Source organism: Diceros bicornis, chromosome 6 (assembly GCF_020826845.1).
Source record: "Diceros bicornis minor isolate mBicDic1 chromosome 6, mDicBic1.mat.cur, whole genome shotgun sequence".
Lineage (NCBI taxonomy): Eukaryota > Metazoa > Chordata > Mammalia > Perissodactyla > Rhinocerotidae > Diceros > Diceros bicornis.
Genome location: NC_080745.1, coordinates 93,515,185 through 93,530,692, shown reverse-complemented (window position 1 = coordinate 93,530,692; position 15,508 = coordinate 93,515,185).

Sequence of the window (15,508 nt, the reverse complement as noted above, 5' to 3'; positions counted from 1 at the left end):
TTTGTTTTCTCATTAAAGATGAATGGCTTTGACATTTACATAGATTACTTCCAATAGGTCCTTGGGATTTCATTCAGGTAATTATTAAAAATATTTTCCAGCACATTGAAGCCCAGCCACTTCTGTCTAGATATGTAATTCAAGGGGAGAGAGCCATGCTTGTTAATCATTTCCTGCCTTGCTGGCATTGCCATGGGAAGTCCATTCTGGAATCCGAGCCTCTTAGGCAGCCCATGAAGAGCTAGCACAGGGGTGGAGAAGGCTGCTGTTCTAGTGAAGGTTTTCAGACAGCCTGCAGTACCTGCCCAGGACCTCCATCCTATCCCCAGGAAGACTGCTGGCCTCTCTTCTCCTCATCCTCCTGTTGATTCCCAGAGCCTCTTTTTCAAGGTACACCTCTAGCTCCAGTGGACCCTCCCAACCACATCTCCTGAGCATTTATTTCCCTGGGTGTTTGAGCCTAACCTGTGTTGACAACAAATCTCAAAGGTTGGACTAATAAATTGAATGATGATGGCATTATTCAGTATCCTTAGGGATATTTATTGAACATTGTATTGTAACCAGGTTTCAAGAACAAAAACCTATTTTAATAGCCAGCCCTGGAGGACAATGGAAGTCTCTGTGATGTCTTAAGGAGTGTGCCCCTGGGCTCCTTGCCATTCAGACTTTCATCACACAGGAGCTATGTTGGCTGTGCTAAGTCTGTTTGACCATCTGGTGGAACAGTCCAGCTGCAACTATAACAAAGAAGGAAATTAAACAACATGAAAAGGGAACGGACATCTGGTATACCCACAGTCCCAGCCGTTCCATTCTGGTTGACTTGGTACACAAGACTCTCCACATCCCTCAACTCCAATCCCTCCCCAGTGCTCCCCCTCCAGCAGTGAGAAAACTGAAGCTTTGGCGCATCCCCCTCAGTTTCCAGCATCTGTAGCTTCCACCCGGGGCCAGGTGCTTGGATCCTCCACGGCACCCAAAGACCAGGAAGACCTCCACTTTGTGCCTTCCCTCTCAGTGGCTGAACGTCTCTCCCTAGAGATAGTCTATCCCTTTTTTGTTTCAACAAAAGTAAGACACTCCTCGATCAGCTCTCAATTTTGGTCCTTCCATGGGATGGTTTTTCTATTGCCACTTCTAAAACTTCTCAACTGAGAGGTATAACCCACTCTCCCTGTTACTGCTCTACCCACACTCACACTTGGAACCTGGCTTCTAGCCTTCATTCTGCGGTACCAATTCCTGAATCCCAGGGTCATCAGCCCTGTGATTTCGCCTCTCGCTCTCATGCTCCACACAAGTAGGATGTTCCTCTGTGTGTGCTCAGCTGAGTGCATGTCTCCATCACCTCCCTCTGTGTGTGCTCAGCTGAGTGCACGTCTCCATCACCCCCCTCTGTGTGTGCTCACCTGAATGCAGGTCTCCATCACTCCCCTCTGTGTGCTCACCTGAGTGCACGTCTCCATCACCCCTGTGTGTGCTCACCTGAGTGCAGGTCTCTGTTATACCCTTCTCTGTGTGCTCACCTGAGTGTATGCCTTCCATCACCTGCCTCTGTGTGCTCACCTGAGCACACATCTCCATCACTCACTGGTACATGTGGTGAGGAGTTTCGTGGGGCTGGGGCTCCCACCAGAGCTTCCCAGGCCTCTTTTGTCACTTCTCTTATAGCCACCACCTCTGGGCCAGGGAGAGGGTAGATTGGAGTCAGTGCTTGTTGTAAGAAGGTCTCAGCCATTCTGTGGTTTTGCCATTCATCCACACTTGGATAGCCACCTTGGTCAGGCAGGCGATGGCCCTCAGTCTTCTCTTTGCTGTAGCCCAGCACCCAGGTTGATGAAGGACCCCTGTGGCATTGTATGCAGACTCAGAGCCCCAGATTTTTCTCACCGTGTGTCAGTCCACTGTCAGAGTCTGACCTCTGACTGCATTTGCCAGGTAGGCCCTGCCTGTGTCTCTGGGTCCCTGTCCCCTCCCCTCTCCCCAGTGCACCATTCCAGGAAACTGCACCACTTTTCCACCCCTCCTTCAGTTGTTTCCTGAACTAAACATGTCCCAGACTTAATTTGCTACTTCCCCAAAGGTTATATCTGATTTATTCTTTCTGTGGAGTAATCAGCATTTTCTCCATTCCAAAGACCTGTGCCAGGTGTGCAAATGGTGGAGGGGGATGTGGCCCACACCAGGAGATGCCTGCAGAGTAGAAGGGCAGGGGCTTCTGCAAAGAGGGAGGAAAAGGGGGAGCAGGAGGGGGAGGAGGGAGGGAGGGAGAGAGGCAGAAGAAGATGGGGAGGAAGAGGGGAGGAGGAGGGAAGAGAGAGGGGGAAGAGGACACAGTCAGTGATCTGACCACTCTTGCCTCGGCCCTGAGCTGTGGCTGCCCTGTGAACTGAGCAGACGGGCATCTGGGCCCTGAGGTCTCCACCCTGTACCACCATTCTTCCCGCCTCCAGGGAGAAATTAAATGAGGCCTGTTGGATGTGCAAAATTAGAAAAGCATCCATGGCAGAGGTGACTGCCATCCCTACTCTTCAAGACAAAGGATGGAGAAGGACCAGGCTCCATGTCCGAAGGAGGGGTGCAGAGGACAAGGCACTCCCGCGATAGACTTTCTCCTGGAGGGACCAGCTCTGCCTCTCTTCAGGGACTTTTGTCTAGAAATGCAAGCAACACAGAATCTGTTTTCTAAAACCTTCCAGTTTGCGTTAAAAAGCATAATTAAGAGTTTTAATTAGTTCACGTGGGGCTGCGGGTGAGTGTCATGAGTGCATCGCAAGGCTGCATCTGGAACTTTTAAATGACGACATTTTTCCTCTTGCACTGAGTCTGATAGACTACAGACATTAAACTTTTCCAATTTAAAGTTGAACTTCAAGTAATAAAATTGGCTGCATTTGTTTTTAATATGAGGAATCGGAGCCCGATGTTTGCGGATCAGACGCAGGCTCTGATAGTTAGTTACGGGAGTCATACGCTCCATAGGGAGATACTGGGGAAAACTGTGCAGAAATAAGGCAAAGCAGATGGACTGAGGTTGGGAAGACTCAGGAGGCCTAGGGGACACACTAGCTTCATCTTAGTTGTGTTTGTAACAGGTGAAGAATTCAGGAATCACTTTCAGGACAGGGAAGAAACATTTTATGATGTGGGGCTCTGCCATCGTATGCCTCAGCATCCCACAGCTGGCAGGGAGAAGCTGGTTGCATGAATACCACGTTCTAGCAACACAAACAGCAGACTCGCAGAAAGAGGGGCCACACCCCTCCTGACATGCTTTCCAAGCCTGGGTCCCAAAGACAGGGAAGACCCCCCTGTCACTCATCATTCCAGGCTGCCCGAGGGAGGACGCACCATCACTTAGCCTCTCTCTCCCTACCACACACACGCGCGCACACGCACACACACACGCATGCATAAAAGATGTCAGGGAATCAATGAATCTTAAAAAAATGTAAAATATAGCTAAATGTTCAAGAAGGGATTCATGGTTAAAAACACGATTTTATATTGCCTTTCCTATTTCTATTTTCAAACTCCCTAAGCAATAAGGGAGCCATCAGTGTACACCTAGGCAGGTCACCTGTTGGTGCTTAAACCCAGGAATACTTCTGCCTGCCCCCCGCCCCCAGCCAGATTCTCGCCTCTGCTGCAGCCTGGGCAGCCCTGCTCACGGTGGGCTCTTCACAGCTCTGTCCACTCCTCCAGACCACGGATGCACCTCCACGTCCCCATCACTTTGCACAGTGCTGGGCACATACCCTTGTTGAGTGCCACTTGAATGATTGCACCAACAAGTCAAGGAATAAACTCGTCCACACGTGTGAATTTTCCAGAGAGTTAAAGCTCTTTCCTTATAACTCAAGCTTGTTCATTTAAGCCTCATTCTTTCCTTTTTCTTATTACAACTCCAAAAGGAAATCTTTCAGACTCCCATGTCTTCTTAGGAGAGCTTACCTGATGGTCCACCTGGATACCAACCTAATTTCAGGATGTGCAAATCCCAACCCCTCATCTTCTTCCGTTAAACTCAGCCCCCCCTACCCCCCCCATCACTATTCACCTGGCTACTGAAACCAGAAACCTGGGCATCATCTCTTCCCTCCTTCTCTGCCTCCATCTCCCATCTGTCATGTGGGGGTCCACACTGCTCTCCACCACAGAGGCTGACTTGTGTGGCTTCCTGGTGAGTTTAGCCAATGGCAGGCGTCAGAAGAAGCCAGATAGTGAGAGGAGAGTAAGTTGGCTTCCTCCTCTCCTCTCCTCTTCTCTCCCCTTTTTTCCTTTCCTTCCTTCCTCCCCTCTGGGTCAGTGTGGGTGACTTGGCTCCTCTTCCTAAGGCCACGGTGTCTTATAGGACCCTCTTCTGGATGAGTCTAGGGCAGGACGGACTAGAAATATCCAGTGACAGATGACATTTTAGTCGACTAGGTGATGTTGGGTACTCAAGGAAAGAGTGTTTCTGACACAAGAAACCAATTGCATCTGCAAACACAGCAGAAGGCCTGGTCAAGGGCATATGGTTGGGCCCAGTGAGGGCAGGGAGCAGCCAGTTGCATAATTCTGGGGTCCAGTAAAAAATGACAACGTGGGGTCCTTTGTTCAAAAATTATCAAGACTTGCAAGATGGCTGCAACAGAGCGTTAGACCAGTTGCAGGCCCTTCTGAGCACAGTACCCTGTTCCACTGCATAGGTCACAGCCATGAACCGGCCCTGCAGGCAGAATTAAGAGCTAATCATGTCCAAGGTTTGGGGTTTTGGATTGGTGAGCAAGAATGCCCTGGGGAGGCTGCAAGTCAGGCTCCAACCTTGGGCCCATCCGCACCCCTTAAACAGGAGAACATTAGACGGGCTCAACAGTCCCAACCACCCTGAAGAGGTATCCGCCCTCACCCGCAGACCCACAGCCCTGCTACCTCACACGGCACCGCCCCACAACCAGGGGTCTGGGAACCCTGGCTCCTTTCCTGAGTGATGGCTCACGTGTAGGAGGCTGGCCTGGAGGAGCTCCTCCCAGACCCACCTCCCTGGGTTAGGGTGCACACAGCTCCGGCTCCCCGGTGCCACTCACGCCCTGGCCACAGGAGTCTGCAAAGTTCTGCTTTTAAGGGATGAATTTTTAGGGTAAAACAACGTGTGCATTTCACACATCGTAATTCACACTCAGTTTATGCCTATGGCAAACTCTGAGAGCAATTCTACTTCAACTGTCTCTTCTCCATTTTGAAATTTACTGCATTTTAAGCTGCCTTTTGATTAAAAATATCTTGTTAGCGTTTCACGCAGGTGAAGTCATAGATCAGGAGAGTTGCAGCGTATTTTTAACATCTTAGAAAAAACACTTTGGGTGACTTCAATAGATCAGATAACAAAAGGGAAGAATTTTGCCTACTTTTTATGTAACAGCATAAAAAATGGGGCCTCTTGCCTGCTTCTTTTATAAATAAGATGCAATTCTGAAGGAAACCAGGGGTTCTGGCAGTTTTTTGTCATCAGTCAGTGGTTTGCGGCTCGCTCTCTGATGGTGCTGTAACTGGACACCCCCGCGACTAAGGTGAACACTTGGATCTTTCTCTTAGATCAAGTATTTCCCATTTGGGGATTTTTTGCTGTTTTAAGCTGTGATTTGAGGTAGGACATATAGAGAAAGGAGGCAGGTGCATGCAGACTACAATGGTGCCCATGTTCACCCTGGTGAACCTTCCAGAAATCTGTGTCCTACAGCCCACTGCACCAAACAGACACCACGGCCAGGTGGTAGGCAGCATCCGTCTGCTGTATCCAGAGGTTGCCACCAGGTAGGCTCGGTCAGAGGGTGGTTCTCCTGGTGTGGGGCTTCTCCCCTTCTGGAAGGAGCCCTGGTCACCCGGGCCTGAGAGCTCTGAGAGAAAGCCCCCTCCTCACCTGGACTCCATGCTGGCCCGGAGAGCTGTGTCCATCGCCAAAGAGAAGAGTATTTTTAAGTTAACTAAAAAAGGACCGGGGCGCTGGGGCCTTGTAGTTGAAACCTTTTTACAAATACTAGTAAAACCTGAATTTAGAGGCATTAATTAATTGAAGTGCCCTTCGTTTAGATTTGCAACTAAATACAAATGTAAGTGCCGAGCTGGGACGAACGTCTCACAGGGTCTGCTGCAGTCCTCACGAGGGCCCTGGGCTGAGGTTCCCTTTCCTCTGCTGAGCAGAGCGGCTGGGGGCTGAGGGAGGCCAGGAGACCGGCCAGGACCGGGGAAAGGCCACGTCCTTCCACCGAGCTGGTCTTTGCTGCGCCCCACGCTAAATCCCAGGAAGCTGCCCTGTGAAAGATGCTGGAGGCGCGTGAAGAGCTGAGCTGGAGCCAGGGCCTGGGCCGGGTGCTGGGCAGGGGGCAGGAGGGGCAGACCGGGTGGATCCCAGGCCTGGCCGGGCCGAGGAGCTCAGGCTGCAAAAGGCTTCAAAACCACCACTTGTCCAGTGGCGGAGGAAGGACGTGAGCTTCCCCATCTTGCTGGGAAAGGGTTTAATCTAGGGAAGTCACCATTCGAAGCCCTAAAACACTGACGACAAGGTGAGCCCCAGGAAACTGCCCACGAGCGGCAGTAAGTCAGGGAGGCCTGGAAAGGTGCTCTGTGGACCCACATGTCCGCCCAGCGCGAAGTCACTGCCGGTGGTGCCAGGTCCGGAGCCCACCAGTCGCTCCTGAATACATGCTCAGTTGTGTGCTGATTAAGGAATAAAAGGTTGAGTATGTTGATGAATGGAGAGAGAATGAATGAATGAATGAATGAATAAAAGGCTGGTTAAATCAAAGAATACATAGATGCATCAATGGATGCAAAAAAAAGAAGAAAGAAAAGAAGGAAGGGAGAAAGGAAGAGAGAAAGGAAGGAAAGACAGAATAGACTTGAGAAAGAACTGAAGACAGAAAGGAGAGAAGGGAGAGAGGGCGGGGCGGGGGGGGAGGGAGGAAGGAAGGAGCCTCAGGCCTGAACCCCCACCTTCCCAGGGCCACTCCTTCTTTCTGAAGGACTAGGGAGCCATGGAGGGCTGTGAGCAGAGTAAAGGCCAATGCGGCCCTTTATCCTTCCAGAACCGAGGCCTGGGAAGGCAAAGTGACTTGTCCACAGTCACAGAGATAAAAATGGTAGAGTGTGAGTCCAGAGGCTCCTCATCGTCAAGCTGTCAATGTCCCTGGAAGACAGAGCGCGGGTCCACCGGGCCCGAGTGGCCTTCCAAGGCTTCTGGGTCTCAACAGGGAATAAGCAATGGCTGCGCCTTGGTCTGGATGGAGCCAGGGCTGCAGTAAGCAGAGGCGGTGAAGAGGGTAAGGAGAGAGCAGCTCACCTGCCTGCTGGAGCTGGCATGCCCTGCTCCTCCCACGTGGGGAGGGCCTGGGAGGAGCCCGGGGCGGCTCAGCTGGTGGAGCAGGTGGTGGGGCCAGGATGTGAGGGACTGGGGCATAGGAGGGGGAAGTGGGGTGGAGGGTGGAGGGGGTGGGATGGGACACTCCTCCTTTGCCCTGCTCCCCCTCACCCAGTGACTCTCCGAATCCCTGGTTATTCTTCCTCCGAGAAATTTCCAAATCTGTATCACTTATAATAATATAAGTGTTACATTATAACATTTCTAATGGTTTTTTGATGGAGATAGCTGTAATACCACAACTTAAAGTGGATGGCGATTCTAGCATTCTGCAAGATTTCTCTTCACAATGGAAAGAAATCAAATTGTTAGAAGCGAGCCTTGAGATGACAGGCATTTCAGGGTCCCTGGGTGACATGAATGTGTCGTGTGGCAGATAATTGCTCCTTCCTGCGACCCCCCAGAGCTTTCTCCTCTTCCTCACCCGCATATTCAAAATCAGCATCCGCAGTCTGACCCGGAGTGCTAAAAATTGAAAGTGGGGTAGGCATTTCAGCCAAAATTCTTTTTACTCGGGTTGCTTCAAACATTAATCAGCTTTCCATTATAAATGGCTCAAATGTGGAGCAAAGCTGGATGGATTTCAGAGGCTTCTCTCTCTAACAAGCATGCACCAATCATTTCCTAAAACTAAAAGGATCGTACATGGCAGAGGAGGAAAAAATCATTAGAGTCATTAAGGACCGTGGCTCTGCTTTAAAGGCTGCCGAGGTTCTGGAGAGAGTTAACATTCCTCTCGCATGCCTGGGAAGTCGTCCCTTCTTTTATTCATAAGCCCGTTTCTCATTAGCCTCCCGTTACAGATCTGGGCAGCACGGGGTGGGATCCTCACCCTCAGAGGAGCCACAGGCGACCCAGAGCAGCACCCGAACCCTCTGCTTTGATTTTTGTCTTTGAAAATAAAGGTTTTAGTTCATGCACTGTTCCCTCATAAGTAGACACATGGCCTTTTCAGGAAACAGCAGTTTCTGGAAGAAATCCATAACTAATAACATTTTTTTGCTGTTGATTAAGACACGGGTGCTCAGCAGCCCCCAGAGGCGCTCTCCAGGTCTCGTGCTTAAAATCAGCTACTTCTGGGCCTGAACCCCAGTTCTAAGGATGAGCGAGCATGTCAGAACGTCTGCGAGACCCTCCTGCTGGGCTAGGGCCAGGCTGTCCTTGGCAGGTGTGAGCGAGGGCTTAGGGGAGCCCACACACCTAACGGAGCTTCATCTTCCAGGGAGGGCGTGCGACTTCTGCAGAGCTTCAGAGCCTTTTCCTCTGGCCCACGTGCGCTTTGCCAAAGGGGAGACGGTGGAGTGTGATCAGCAGGTGCATTGGTCCCCAGTCCCAGGGAATTCTCTGGGTCTCAAAGTACGTCTGACCCATTATCTCTGTCACACTGCAGCAGAGCACAGGTGGGTTCTCCCAATAGAATAAAGACCGCTCTTTAGTCCTCAGTTGTAGTTCCCACACTGTCCATCTAAGTAAAGCATCTTTTTCTCAACAAAAAGACAATGACAACAATAAAACCCCACCACCAACAGTTTAAGCCATTAGATGTAGTCCAATTCCCAGTTTTCAGGAACATTTATTGTTTATTTGTACAAGAGATAGAGGAAAGACACTTAAAATGTATAAATATATATTTAAAGAAAAACCTTCAACCTGCAAAAACAGAAGCCCTTGTCACACTCTTTATAGGTGTGTTCTTGGAAAAAGGAGCAGTTGGCTGTTTTGTTTCTTATCTTGCTGACTGATGTCAGAAAGTCATATTCCAGGGTTGCTGGGTCTGTCCCGGCCCTCAGGGCTTCAGCCCGGGTCCCGGTGATGCTGGAGCCTTGATGACTCCTCCAGATCTATCAGGATGCTCTAACCAACCTTCACTACCAACCCTGCAGTGTTTAATAATTAATGTCCAAGCAGCGTGTAGTGAAAATCCTTTAATAAGGCCTGCCACTTTCTCTTTTCTTACTAGAAGATCTGCTTTTAACAATCTTTTTGAAATCCCTTGTAATACATATGGAATTAAAAACTGAGGTCAGACAGTTCAGAATGAAACCCGGCACAGTGGTTGAGATTCTTACTTAAAATTGGATATTCGCAATTCGGTTGACAGGATCACCATATCATCTTAAAATATGTGCTGTTTGCTCAGCAGTCCCAGGCCCTTCTTTCCTCGGGAATTAAAATATACGTGTGTGTATGCACTCACATTTTTTTACTGTGACTGAAATTAAATAATTCAGCTGTTATTTCATACTAAGTTTTCAAATTCATGCAGCTGCCCATGATCCAAATAGATTTGTTGGGCTGAATGGTTCACACTGTTTCCAGGTCGTGAGAGTTTTCTTTCCGTGATCAGCACATTTCAGAATTCTGACAAGTCCACCGGGAAGTCGGCCCCTGCTGCGCGTGCGGGAGGCGCTCTCACAAACGGGTTTTCCATCTGTAGATTGGGCAGCAAACCTTGGCTCTGGAGGTCTTCCTGGAAGATGGTGGTAGAGAGACGAGACCAGGATGCTCGAACGCTATGTACACACACAGCTCACAGGTTTCTGGAAAATTCCCCCTCAAAGGACCATCAGCTCCACTCTCCCTTGAGGTTCCTTAGCCGGGAGGAGAGATGCCTAGTGAGGGTGGAGGACGAGCTCTGGGATTCAGGGAGAAGCCAAACTTAACAAGCCCACAGCCCTCTCTCAGAGCTCTGGGTTCTCAGATATAGTCAGGGATGGCTACACGACGTGATGGCTTTGGGGTTCTGGGAGGAGGATATTAACCTGAACTGGACAAGCTCTGGGGGCCATAGTTTCATCACCTGCAAATGGGGACATGGCCTACCAGCCGAGGCGGTTGCTTTGGCCATTGTTTGTGTGTCACATCCAGGCCTTTGGGTTGGGACAGAATGGTGTACTGCCGATTCCCTCGGATTTTCTCATTCAAGGAGTAAATATGTGGTGGTTCCCATCTTTCTAAATTGAATATGTATCTCATGCTTCCTTGTGAACTTGTGAGATTAATCAAACCTAAGTCAGCTTCCCCAAATGCTTCACTCAACTCTGCCACACACCAGGTGTGTGACCAGGAAGACTCAGCCTCCCTGGGCCTCAGTTTCCCCTGATGCAAATGGAGGTGCTAACAAGTCTCCCCTAGAACTGATGGTACAGTGCATGGCCCAGCAAGTGCTGAGCACTGAAAAACTGGGAGTTTTGCATTACATAATTGTAAGAAACTCGGAGACTTCTAGGCTGATGTTGTGTGTAACAAGAAATTTCTCTTATTCCAGAGGAATGACATTACTTACTCCCTCAGTTTTTATCTACCAAGCACCTGCGATGGCTCAGGGACTAGAGCTGTATCAGCATATGAGACAAGCCCTGCGCACAAGCTTCCAGTCTGCACGGTCCCCGAAGTCCTTGATTCCAACGTGCGGTTGACAAACAGCCCAAACTTACCTGGCCGCCTCCCTCTCGCTTTTCTCCTCCTCGTCCATTGTTGTGCTCGTCTGTCCTAATTATGTTCCCGCCCATCTGTGCGCTTGTCATCCTGCTAATTAGTCCCCACCTGCTCAGTCTCCCCTTGTTACAGTCTCTGTCAGCTGGAGTTTCTGGAGCTTCTGTGGAGGCCAATGCGCCCAGCAGAAACAGGGGGTGTTAGCTCCTCGGGACTGTGAGCTGCGCTGGCGGGAGCCTGCCTCCCGAGCGGAGGGCTCAACATTCCAGTCGTGGACGGATGTCGCATTGCCCAAAAAGCGGTCGTCTTCAGGTCAGAGACAAGCAAGTTAGCTGGTTCATGACAAGCAATAAACTGATTCAGCCTGTCCTTAGCCCTGGGCATCTTATCGCTGGTGTGCAAACTTTTCTGGAGAAACATGCTTTTAAAGTCCTGGTTTTATTTTTCAGTTAGATTGGATTATTTCTGATAATCGATAATCTTACTCAAACTGTGTATTCTATGTACAGAGTCACAGGCAAATGCTTAGTTTAATGACATCACCGAGGACAGAACGTGTACCGGACGCAAACACAGGTTCTTTACCCATCACACAAGAAGGGCCAAATAAAAACTGGAACGCCAGGCTTATGGCAAGGAAAGTTTTCATTATTATCGAAAGGCAGACAGACAAGCAGATGGGAATCAGTTAGAACTCAGATCCACCTGCTTGAAGGGAAAAAGGTAGGGGTTTTGACCTGGGGTTTTAGGTGGGGGAGGGGGAGCATGTGGCCTTGCAGGTTGGTGCCTTCCCACCAGCCTGCGTTTGGCCTTGAATGTTGAATTTCTTTTCCTGTGACTGTCTGGACTTCTCTGGTTAGTTTTCATCTTAGTTAGGCCTGCATTTGGCCTCGTGAGGCTGCTTGCAGGGCGGAGGATGGCGAGACAAGGGAGTTGTAGTTGGGTGTCCTTGGTTGTCCGCCTCCATGGTGGAGGGTGGATTCTGGTGCCAGGAAACCAAGGAGTTGGGGTCTGGGAAGCCTCAGCTTCTTAATATTCTCTAGATATCAGTTTCCCCGTAACAAACCTCAAGAACCAGCAATTAGCCAAAACTTCAGTGTGAGCCCAGCATGAGGCAACCTGGGCTTTTAAAAATTTGTGTCTTCTCTTTGCCTTGTGAAGTTCAGGGATACAAAGGCTAAAGAAACCGATATTTACCTACGAATGTAACTTGGAGAAGCAGGGAAAGGGGAGGGGTGCTTTTGATTTTAACCCCTCTATGCTGGGTATAACAAGGGGAACTGATATCAGGGCCGGCATCACTCTTACATCTTTATCTTGTTTTAGTATGTTTATCTAAACCACGACAGAAGTGCGGCCAACACCATCCTCTCATTTTAGTTGTAGATTGAAACCAGGAATACAAAGGTATCTGGCTGAGGTCGCAGGGCACGTGGTGGTGTCAGGACGCAGGTCCAGGCCACAATAGTGGGGTTTCAGTCCTGATGATGAGAAGCGCACAAGCGGCCCCTTTTGAGCATTTACTGGTTACCAGTGCTGTGGCACGGCCCTTAACATCACGGAAGTCCTCCACGCTGCCAGGCCAAGTGACCGCTTGTGTCTCCCCTCTGGAAGCACTTCCTGAGCCCCGGGGGCTCTCCGTGGCTTCACCCCACGGTAGGGGCACTTCTGTCCTCTCTTCAGATCTCTCTAAACTCCATCCAAGTCTTTTGGGTCTCAGTCTGCAGCCTTCTCTCTCCTCTCTGTGCACTCTGTCTAATGCCTCGCAGCATCAGCACCTTCTAGATGCTGACAACCTGCACATTCAGCTCTCAGCTCCAGCCTCTCCTAGGAGACCCAAGGCCACACGTCCCAGTGTCTAACTGCCTCTGCCACTGGAACGTCTCCCAGACACCCCAGCTGAGCCTGTCCCAACAGGTTTACTCTAGTCGGCCTTGACTCGGAAGCTGTTCTTGATTCTTCCTTGTCCCTAAACCTAGACAAGAATAAGCACTACTGACTTTCTCTAGATATATTCCGCCGTGGTCTACCTCACTGTTTCCATCCTCAAGCTATTGTCATCCCCTGTCTGGAGTATGACAGTGACGTCCCCACATATCGCAGCTCTGTAATTCTTGCTCCTCCTCAATCCATTCTCCACACTAGAGCCAGAGTGGTTTCCTAAATACACGAATCCAGCAACTCTCCAGCTGTAAAATACCCATTTGGCCGTCCCAGGTCTTTGCTGCGGCCTGCAAACAGGGTCGTGTAAAACCTGAATCTTGTCCGCATTCCCAAAGCCGCCTCAAGCCCCTTCCTTCTTCACCCTCTGCACTCTCGCCTCTCAGGCCTTCTGTAAATCCCAAGAGAGTCCCAAGCTCTTTGTGCCTCTGGGCTGTTGTCCCTGCTCTTCCCTCTGCCTGGAATGCTTTACTTTTGTTTTTCGCGGAAGGTCATATCATAATTAAGAGCTCAGCTTTACTGTCACTTGCACAGGGAGGCCTCTCCTGACCGCCCTGGGTGACTGGCTCTGCATTCTGTCCTATCAACTGATGATTATTTGTTTGCTCATCATCTTCCCTGGTAGGCGTGAGCCCCATGATGACAAGTCTTAGTCAACATTGGAATCGCCAGCGTTGCCTGTGCATGGCCTGATGCATAGCAAGTGCCCAGTAAAACTTAGGGGAATGAATCCTTTACACAAGAGTGATTCTGATCCTTACGAGAACTTCTGAAGTAGGAGGGCCAGGGTGCTCGCCAGGGAAAGTTCTCCTTTTGGTAAAACCCAAAGTTCATTTATTCTTTCCTTTGAGTTATGTGGATTTTGTATTTGGTTAAGGCCATTTGTAAAGTCAGATTTGATGAGAAAAAAGTTCTTCAACATACTTAATGCCTCAGAGTTTCCAAATCTGTTTATTAGCAAACATTAAAAAAAATCAATTCTGCCCATTAAAAGGAAGGGCATTTAACTATATGTAGGGTTAATGATTTTCTACTTTCAAAATATCCTCACAACACAGGAAATGATGGAGGCTGCGCTAGGAAGCAGGACACATTTTCGGAGACCTTCTTCTGCAAAGCCTGGCTTCTCCTTGCAGCGACTGTGGGCACTCCGCCAAGTTGCCAGTGGCAGCCACAAAGATAAATTTCTTTTTACTGAGAGCTCATTAGCAAGAAGCAGCAGTTGGTTCATCCAGGATGAGTGTCAGCTTGTGGGACGGGGTGAGCGGGGTGCCGGCTCCACCTTTTATCGTTCCTGCTAAGCATCTGTGCAGCGGCCAGGATGACCACACCTTACACAGGGCGCCCTTGGTGAAACGACAGAGGGAAGGTTATGAAATTCCAGCTACTCCTCCTCTGAGGAGCACAATCGTGCACAGCTGCAACATTTGGGAGACTAAACAGGACTGTTTATAATGTGTGGATTAAGCATAGCCTTGAAGTCTCCTTTGTGTGCCAAGAAGCTGACCAGGTTACAGGATGGTCCCTGTCACCTCTTCCCCCGGTTAAGGAGGGACAGCGAGGACTCTCGCCCACTTAACAAGCTGTGTGTCCGATAGTAGCACACCTCTCATCCCTTGCGTTCCTTGACAATCTCAGTTGTTTCAATGGACCTGCTAATAGTATTTCTTTTTCTATCTGGGCCATCTCCATATTCTATATGATTGTTTTGATGAATCCCATTTCAAATGGCAGTGACGCAAAATGCTCCACTAGTCAGGCCACTTCTCTGGTATTTTCAAAATTTGAATTAAAACTGGATACATACACACACACAAAAAGCACACACACACACACACACATATATTTTCCAGCATCGAGCTCTGTGCCTGGCCTAGGGTAGACACCCAAGAACTATTGTTGAATGAATTAATTATGTCACCTGACCCACTTTATTTCACTTTAGTTTTGATATTTGTCTCCATGATAATAGAGTGAAAACAACTTTCAAAATGAAGACGTTGTTTTACCTTTTTCCATCTTTTTATTCTTAGCACTTAACACAGTATTTGGTTCATAGTAGCCACTTAATAAGTGATGAAATAAGATGAAATAAGAAATGCATGAAATCATAAACCCAGATATATAAATATGTACATCTACACATATATATACATATGCGTCTGTTACATATATACACATATATACAACACATATGTATGTGTATGTGTTGAAGACAGTGGCTTCATCACCAGGTGTCATCTGGGAAAACTTTGATAATTAGAAAAACACTTGTAAAGTCTTATTCAGTAAGCATTTGTATACAACATTTAATAAATAAAATTGCTTTTTTGCATGAGTAATGTATGGCATCTTTCATCGGGGTGTGTCTCATTTTATCAACTTTTATGTTATGATGAATATGTATTTTCACTAATTATCACAAAATTTACACCTTAGAAAACTTAACAAATATAACATAAACATAAAAAGAAACTAAAGACCAAAGTCAATTACAAACGTAATGAATATCCTAAATGATTCTAGCAAATCCGATTGACTGTGTTATGAATCAGTGGAGCATATGGTAGAGAGTTTTCTTTCTTTCTTTCTTCTTTTTTTTTTTTTGTGAGGAAGATTAGCCCTGAAGTAACATCCATTGCAAATCCTCATCTTTTTGCTGAGGAAGACTGGCCCTGGGCTAACATCCGTGCCCATCTTCCTCTACTTTATATGGGATGCTGCCACAGC